Source organism: Rhinolophus sinicus, chromosome 5 (genome assembly GCF_057876585.1).
Source record: "Rhinolophus sinicus isolate RSI-liver-muscle chromosome 5, RSI-T2T, whole genome shotgun sequence".
NCBI lineage: Eukaryota > Metazoa > Chordata > Mammalia > Chiroptera > Rhinolophidae > Rhinolophus > Rhinolophus sinicus.
This window is the reverse complement of record NC_142505.1, coordinates 96,540,773-96,550,471: the sequence shown is the minus strand read 5'-3', so window position 1 is coordinate 96,550,471 and position 9,699 is coordinate 96,540,773. Positions and strand designations below refer to the sequence as shown.

General features: G+C 38.2%; 1 non-coding gene across 1 annotated transcript; it reads left to right on the top strand.

Moving 5' to 3' along the window:
- The first annotated feature begins 264 nt into the window (after window positions 1–264).
- LOC141567411 (U6 spliceosomal RNA) lies at window positions 265–375 on the top strand. Its single transcript, XR_012489994.2, has one exon. It is a non-coding gene; the product is annotated as a U6 spliceosomal RNA (small nuclear RNA).
- The last annotated feature ends 9,324 nt before the right edge of the window (window positions 376–9,699 follow it).

Here is a 9,699-nt window from a genome sequence, read left to right as displayed (position 1 = left end):
ACATACATACACATACCCATGTATGTACATACTGTTTGCGTATAGTTGCAAAGGGAAACTCTGGAAAGATAAGCCCCAAACTAATAAAAATAATAGAGGGGGAAATGCATAAGGGAGGACATAGTTTGGTGGCAAAATTTCTCTGAATATGTCCTTTTATAAATCTTGACTTTGGAATAAAAAATAACACTACGTAAAAGTAAAATAAAATAAGAGATTTCTAAAACCTGAAACTAAATTGAAATTAAAAAACAAAGCAAAACGGTGCTCACTTCAGCAGCACATATATATACTAAAATTGGAACGATACAGAGAACACTAGCGTGTCCCCTGTGCAAGGATGCCTTGCAAATGTGTGAAGCGTTCCATAGTTTTTATAGAATTACATATCTGAAACTTATATAATGTTATTAACCAATGTTACCCCTATAAATTTCATTTAAAAAAATGTTTCTCAAATTGGTGACATTAACCACACCAAGAAAATAATTATCCCAAATACTTTCATGAAAAGTATTTGGAATTTACATTGTGAAATATATTTTAAGAACCAAAAAATTTGCCAATAAATATTAGACTTCATTCAGTAGTCTTATTGTTAGTATTAGGGTGAACCATATAAAGTTGCCATATTTGACCCTTTCGACCTATAAAAATGAAAATGTCTTATGTTGCAAACAGAGTAACACATTATTATAATATAAATATAGCAATATTATTTTATATTATAAATATAATATAATACTTATATATGTAATATAAATATAACTATTGTATCATTCATATGAATATATATTATAAATTATAGCAATATTGGTATTATTTTGGAAACAGTACATACTGTAGGAGAAAGCAAATAAGTAACATGTTAATGTTGTTAGGACAAGATTTTTAGCAAAATAAAATAACTATTATTTTAGAAGTTAATGAAAACCTTGATTTTTTTTTTAAATTGAAATATAATTGACATATAACATTGTATAAATTTGAGGTGTATGACACGTTGGTTTGATATATTTATATATTGTAATATGATTACTGCAGAAGTGTTAGCTAATACCTTTACCATGGCACATAATTATCACTTCTTTTGTGCTGAGAACAATAAAGATCTAGTCTCTTAGCAATTTTGAAGTTTATAATACAGTGTTGTTGGCTATAATCCCTATGCTGTGCACTAGATCTCCAGAACTATTTATCTAGGAGCTGCAAGTGTGTACCCCTAAGCAGCATCTCCCCAACTCCTCAGCCCCACCCCCAGCCCCTGGTAAGACCATTCTACTACTCTCGGTTTCTACAAGTTCAGATTTTTTCAGATTCCTCAGATAAGTGGTATTATTCAGTATTTGTCTTTTTCTGTCTGACTTAACTTACTTCGCATATGTCCTCAAATTGAATTGTAAGTATCAGTATGAACTCATGATTCTTTTTCAAAAATCCTTATATCCTAACTGTCTACCGAGGAGGCCTGGAAGCAATAGCAACCCAAGGACCATGAGTAAGCCTAGGACCCAGACTATGGGCTCTAAATGCCTCTCAACTAAAAGGAAGCAGATATCCTTGAACGAATGGAAGAACACAGGAAAGTTGAGTTGTGAATATGCTACTGTGGAAGGAAGGCAAAGAAAAGAACTGATCGATGAAGCAAATGTGGCAAAATCTAGACCATTGTGGGATCTGAGTATTATGTATGTGAGGGTATATTATATATGTTCTCTGCTTTGTGTATAAAGTTTCTTTTATGAAAATATTTTTTAAATCGAATCTGATTATGTTTTGATGAGATTCTCATTGCCCTGAGGGTGAAGTCCAAACTTACTTTGAGGCTTTTTAAATTCAGCATCTGTTTATCATCATCTTTTTCATTGGTAACGCTCTTATTGAGCACTTATCATGTACCAGGGAGTAGGTTAAGCCTTTTCCCTGCTTTATGGTTTTTAATGTCACAACAACCAGAGTTATGTGTCATCTACTTTTCGCAAATAAGAAAACTAAAGTATGGAGAGGGTGAACAACTAGGCCAAGATCTTATACAGCTAGTTGATTGGGAAACTGGGATTTGAACCTAGGTAGGCCTTCACCTGTGCCGTTAATTAGCCCCTAGGTTTTATGGTCACTTGGTATTTCTTTCTCTTGTATGTCCTCATATCTGTATGGTACCCAGCACCTGGTAGGTGCTCAGTAATTTTTGTTAAATGGATGTTTATAGCTGGGTTGCCATGATTTTTTCCTAGTTCCCTTCCTATCAGTTCTCTTGTATATAGTCATTTGCTTATTGATATTCCAATGTTATCAGGATGACTCATAAGTACTGGCTGAAAAGGAGCATTACAAACACGGAGGACAAATGCCTGGCCAAGTTCCTTCCTTAATGTAGGCCTCCATGATGACTGTCCTGGGTTCTCTCAATGACTATTGCTTTAACACACTGCACTAGAATTCTTTATATATTTACCTCTTGGTTCGTCTATGAATTCTGAGAGGTCAGGGACTCTATCTTATGTATCTATCTCAGCCTCCAGTACCTGACACAGTGATGGGCTTGCATTGGGTGTGCTATTAAATTTGCCAGATGGATCAGAACATAAGAGCCACTAAAGAACTCCTCTTTATCCTTCAAAGCCTAACTCAGATGTTGTTTTTGCCAAAAATTTCCTGCTGCCTTCCAAAGTTAATCACTCCCTTCTCTGGTCCCTTATGGAATCTTACATACACATTTATAATTTCATTTATATTACACAATAATTTTTTTGGTCCATTTGTCTTCCCAACCAGACTATGAGCTTTGTGAAGGTGGCATAGTGCTTTATCGTCTTTACCTTACTAACACCTAGCAACATACCTTGTCCAGAGAAGAGCTCAATACATTTTTGTTCAAATGTAAAACTATCAAAACTTTCCAGATTATCAAAATGCACAACTGCCTATATGCATATATTGCCTTTAGCAGATATTACAAATAAAGGAATATGCTACACTCTTGGCCTGAGGAGAAAAGATTTATAATGTGACTTCTGATGTGCCTTAGGAAATGGGGACTGTCCTTAGTAGAATAATACTATCACTAATATTTCAAGTCTTCTCTTACTTGCCTTTGAGACATAAGCTAGTCATTCTCACTTTGTATTTATGTTGCCTCCTTTCTAAGGTTGCAGGATGCCACACGGCTGTTATGTATTTGTTACTTGTTGAGATATTCCTGCATGGGAAGTTTCATTATTTTAACTGGGGAGACAAAAGTGGAGAAAGAGTAAAGCAAGTGAATGTGGTATTGTGGGAAGACTGGCAGCCTGCATTTCCCTCTGTAACTTTAGACCAGCCATTTCCCTCCCCTGGGCCTCAGTTTTCTCATCTGTAAAATTGGATCTCGCCAGATGATCCCAGAAGCCTGTCCTATGTTCTGGAATCTACGATCTCTTTACCTCAAAGAAAAGGCAACAACAGGCTTCTACAGCAGTCTGGTCTTGTGCACTAGGGGTGATATCTGTTTGGCCAAGGGATCACTCCTCTGTAAGAGGAGGAAGAAACAAAAAGCTGTCATCTGGCTGGCCCAAGACCTGATGTTGCAATTTTTCTTCCTAACTCAGGTAGGATGGGGAGTAGCCTGGAGTGAGGATCCACAGCCATTTTAACCACTTGCAAAATAGAACATACAGTGGGGTAAATAGTAATACAGGGCCCATCTAGGAAGAAGGACAGAAAGTACAACAGGCAGCCTAACTACGGACCATCTTACCTCCATCCCTCCTGCAACCATCTTGTTGGCCCAGAATTCAAGGTTAACAAATTTGTAGCAGACAGACCTCCTACTCCTGACTGTGGTCCATGGCAGACATTGCTAATCGATCACAGCACTGTTTTCTTCTAAAGCCAGACTGGGACTCTTTCTCAATACAATGCTGCTCCGAACACCAACAATTGATTCAAGTTGGCTTGTTAGTTGAAATCTATCTGCCATCCCAGGCTCAAATGTCCTCCTGATTCCAGCAGAGAAAAGTACTAAGAATTGGTTTATAATTTAAATTAGATAGAGCACCTTGGTCAAGTTCCCTATTTGGGGTGCTGATTTATAAAAAGAGAATTCCTTGGACCCCTCCATTCAAGCATTCTGTTTTTTGGGATTCTAGAACTATCATCCCCTTTTGGAAAACAGGGGCCTCTCTGTGACACTGCTATCCCAAAGCTCTGGCTTCTTTATGACGTACTAGAATTCAAGCAACCCAGAGTGTATCTGGACACATCTGAGGTGACAGGCATGAGGTGTCCACATAGCTACAAGGGAAGGGCCATGAGGTACCTTTTGTTAACCATCCCCAATTTCTAGACGAGTTCTCTGGGACCAGAACAATCAGATTAGCCTCAAGTGAAGCTTGTCTAACAGTGTCAAAGAAAGCCCTTGGGGCTGGCAGCCGTTAACAGTCACTGCTAGCGTCTTCCCTGGCAAGAAACTACTTTTTCTTGTCTTGTTTCAAGCTTAAATTGCTTTTATTTGTCCTGGAGACTAGATCAATAATCGCAATCTCTCACTCTTTCTCTGCCAGTAGATCTGAGATAAATAATTTTATATGGAAAAGTGAAAGTAGGGCAAATGTCAGAGTAGCAGAGGCTAGAAAAGGATGTATTTAAGACTGCTAGTAGAAGGAATAATAATAGATACTATTTATCGAGTACTTTCTGTGTGTCAAGCACTGTGTTATCACATTTAATCTTGACAACCCATCAGAAACATACTATTATTAATCTCCATTTTACAGATGAGAAAACTTAGGCCCAGGGCATTAATTAATTTTTTTCTAGGGTCCTACAGTGAGTTTGTAGTAGGGAAAACCTGAGTCATGGCTCCTTGAATTCTTCCATCACACCACACTGCCTCTCCCAATCCAACACTGACGGACTTTTCTTCAGTTTCCATCATCAGGGAGGTGTCTCTCTCCATTTGTTGACTCTGCTATTTTTAGGCAATTATGGTAGCAAGATGGCCGTCATCCGCACCAGGATTACATCCTATGCCTTTAGCCACCCTGATTAGGGAAATGATTTTCTCTCTTCACAATTCTAGTAAAAACCTGAGATTGTGTCTTCTTGGTCTGGCTTGCATCCAGTGCCTATCTCTGAAGCATCATTATGGGCAACTGCAAAATAAACGACTTGATTGTGCTGACCTGGGTCAACTGCACATTCTGGGAGCTACTGAAGAAAATCTTTCCAAATCACAGGGGTTGAAAATTAGGAGAAGATATTCCTCTAAGCAAAATTCAGGTGTGGTGTCTTGAAGCAAAGTGGACAGGTATCACTAGGCAGGCAAAAACGAGATGTACACTCACTAAATTTTTATCTATGCAACACCACAGTATTCCCAAAGAATGGCCTTGTGGTCATACTTTATACAGCAGTTAGAAGCTTTGTCCTGGTCAAATTCCAGACGTTTAGCACGTTTCCTGGTACCTGAGCCTGGGCCCAGGTCTAGTGTATTAATATTGTCACCCCAGGCAGCCTCTTAATTGTCCCTCCTTTTGTCAACATTTCACAAAAGCCTCACAGCCCTGACAGACAGAAGCAAAGGTGGGTTCCTCCTCTCATTTTGGAAAAGGTTGCACTTTTGCCCTAAGGAAGTTCTAGGTACTGTCTTGTCACCAGGCTGGGTGGTAGGAGGGACTCTGACCCCCATTTGGTTACTTCCCTCTCAGATTAATTTAATTGTTCTGCAAATCTTATTTGTAATTTAAGTCCAGGTTTGTATCCACTTTCTCCAGGAAGCCAGTTCTAGTTTTTCCACTGTAGCACTTATCCAGTATTTCTCATGATGCAGGATTTTCCTTCTTTAAAAAGATTTTTTGATTTCAAAATGTTTGATGCATATAAAATAGTTCTCACAATATATGTGTGACTTGTAAAGCATAAGTATAAAACAAATGACCATGTACCTACAGCCTGATGTAAGAACTTTATCTGTTTTGGCCGGTGTTTAAGAGCGCAATTGATTTTTACATTTTAATCTCATGTCCAGTCACTTTCTCGATCACTTTTTTATTAATGCTATAATTTTTGTCTAGATTAAGTTGAACTTTTTAGAAACTCTTTTCACCTGTGAATAATGGCAATTTTTCTTTAGAATTTCTATGACTATTATATTTTTTATTTTGCCTTCATTCTTGAAAGACAGATTTTTCTAGCATACAATTTTAACTTGATAGATATTTTCTCTCAGCACTTTGAAGATCATTTTCCACTGTTGTTTGATATACTCCATTGCTGCTGAGAAATCAACATCAATCTTCATGCAGGGCATGTATTTTCTCTTTGGCTGCTTTTAAGGCTTCTTATTTGTTTTTGATTTTTCTTTAGGTTCATTGCTGGGCATCAAGACATGGGTTCACTTTTATTTATTCTACTTATTATACATGGTGCTTCCTGTATCTGTAGATTCAGGTTGGTTATCAGTTCTGGGAATTCTCAGCCATTATCTCTATGAATAATCCCTTCCTCTATTCTCTTCTTCTAGGTCTCTATAAGACAATACAAACAATGATAACTTCTCATTCTATTCTCCATTCTTCTAATCGCTCATACTTTCCATCTCCTTGTCTCTCTCTGTTGAATTCTGCATAATTTCTTCAGAGGAGGATGGAACTCCATTTTATTTATTCTCTTTCAAGCTATACTTACTATGCTATTTAGTCCTAATGTTGGTTTAATAGCAACGTATATATTTATACTTTCTAAAATGTTCACTCTTTTTCATATTCGCTGGGTCATGTTGATGTTAATTCATGAAATTAAAACATTTCATTTAAAAATCTATTTATCCATAGTTATTTTATACCCTGTATATGATAATTTCAAAGTTCTTGGGGGATATAATTGTATTGTTTGATGTTTTTACCACTTTTTACTTATGGTGGCCTATTTCCTGCGTTTTTTTTTAAATTGTGAGCTCATATTTAGTTAAACTTAATGGAAATCTTGATGGGGTATATTGAGGGTGTTTTCTCCAGAAAGGATTTGTATCTGTTTCTTCAGAGAGGCAGGAAACACTGACTTGAGACCACTTTAGTTCCCCTGAAGGGCCCAGCTGAATGCAAATGTCTCAGGTTCAGCTCCCCACTTTGAACATCCAAAGCTCAGAAATGGACACTAAGAATTCCTCCCATCCCTATACATGTATGTTGTTTGTCCCATCATGGGGTGGACTGTATTTCTGGTTCCCGTAGCTCTGGACTGGCTTATGACTTGCTTTAGCCAACAAAATGCTGCACAATTGACACTGCCAGTTCTAGGCGTAAGCTTTAAGAGGACTGAAGTTTCTGATTTTGCTCTCTTGGAAGCTCAGATCCATCATCTAAGAAGTTCAGGCTAAACTGCTGAGAAGCTACTTGGTGAGAGGGAGAGGCCATCACAGAAGTTTCAGACCCAGCTGAGCTTCCCTCTAAATGCAGCTACATGAGTTCCTGCATACGACACCATGTGGAACGGAACTGCCAGCTGAGCCCAGCCAACCCACAGAGTTATGACAAATAATAAATCATTGCTGTTAGAAGCTGCTAAATCTTGGAAGCAATAGATTACTGAGACAGGGTCTTCAGAATATGCTGCCCAATAGATCGCTGGAAACAGAAGTTTTATGTGTGGTTTCTACCTTGATTTATATTTTCATCTCATTCATCTGTCTAAGCTTCTGCCCTCGAGGGCAGAATTGCACAGTGGTAAAGACCGTGGGCGTGGTTCCCATCTTGGATGAACACTTCCTAGTTTTATGACCTGAATTACATTCATTAACTTCTCTGGGCTTCAAAATTTTCATCTTTAAAATGAGGATATTATTAATATCTACATCATAAGGTTGTTAGGTGGTTTATATAACAATATACTTTAAGGAGTTATCTGGAGCCAAGCTCATAATATACTGCTATGGTCTGAATGTTTGTGTCCCCAGCAAAATCCATTTGTTGAAGCCATAATCCCCAATGTGATGGCATTTGAAGGTGGGGCCTTTAGAGGGTAATTAGGTTTAGATGAACTCATGAAGGTGGAGCTTCTATGCTGAAATTAATAAAAAGAGGAAGAGATATGAGATCTCTCACTGGGTACACCCACCAAAGAAGGCCATGTGAGGTCATAACCAGGAAGAAAGCCCTCACCAAGAAACCAACCATGCTGGTACCCTGACCTCAGACTGCCAGGCTCCTGAATCATGAAAAACAAATATTGTTAAACTACCTAGTCGATGGTATTTTATTATAGCAGCCTGAACTAAGATATACATGCTCAGAAAATGTTTTCTGTTGTTATCATTCATCTTGGTATTTTAACACCTACTAGGTGCTAAATAAACATTTTTTAAAAAATCAGTGGATCAATGAAAGACTTTGCAGATGAATCTGTAAGCCCTCCTTTCCTGTTCCTGCTTCAATAATGATTTATTGTTACTTCTTTCAACTCTGGGTTTTGCTCCTTCCCAGCCAGGAAGCTCCAACATTCAGAACCAAGCCATCATTCATTTCTTTTCACTGATCTCTACTAATTTCAGAGTTGGACATATAAGGTGTGATCAAACAATACAGTGAATGTTTAAATAAAAAAAAAATTATTACAGTAAAAGACACAATGCCATTAATCTCCCTCAGAACACTCCCCCTGTCTTCAAACACACTTATCCCATCATTCTTGCCACTTTCTGAAGCAGTTCTGGAAGTCCTCTTTCATGAGTGTTTTTAGTTGTGCTGTCGTGGTGCCTTGATGTCCTGAATCATTTTGACTTTGGGGAAGAGCCAGAAGTCACACGGTGCCAGATCCGGTGAATAAGGTGGATGAGGACACACCATAATGTTTTCATTTGACAGAAACTGCTGTACCAGAAGTGATGTGTGACACAGAGCCTTTCCGTTGCAATAAAAAAAATACGGTGAATGCTGCTGATGAGTGCCATCCAACGGAAAGACAGAGATCTTCAACACAGGAAGCAACATATTGACCCTTAGTAACAGTGTGTGACAAGTTTCAACTTGTTCGGTGCAGTCAGTCGGGTGTGAGCTACAGTTGAGAGAAGGTGTGTTTTAAAGTGTGCCATAAATCATGCTCCATCATGACAACGCTCCATGTCACACATCGCTTCTGATATATAGCAGTTTCTGTCAAATAAAAACATTATGGTGTGTCCTCAGCCACCTAATTCACCAGATCTGGCACTATGAGACTTCTGGCTCTTCCCCAAAGTCAAAATGACCATGAAAGGTAATGGTTTTTAATTAATTCAGGACATCGAGGCAGCCACGACAGCGCAACTAAAGACACTCACGAAACAGGACTTGCAGAACTGCTTTGGAAAGTGGCAAGAACGATGGGATAAGTGTGTTTGAAGAGAGAGGGAGTATTTTGAGGGGGATTAATGGCAATGTGTCTTTTACTGTAATAAATTTTTTTTATTTAAACATTCACCATATTTTTTTTTATCACACCTCGTATTTTAATCAGGGATCAGATCAGCTCCTTGCAGAGAGGAATTTCTCTCATCTTTCAAATGTGCATCCAAGGGCAGAGTTCACATGAAGACTGAGGCAAAAAATGCTTCACTGGCTTCCTTCCAGGTCAAGAAGCTCATTCTGGGAAGAGTCTCATGTAAATCTGAAATCTGATGCTCCTTGACAAAAAATGTCACTTGAATTGAGTGCTGCTTTAGCACGAGGCCTGCTGAATTGTTGA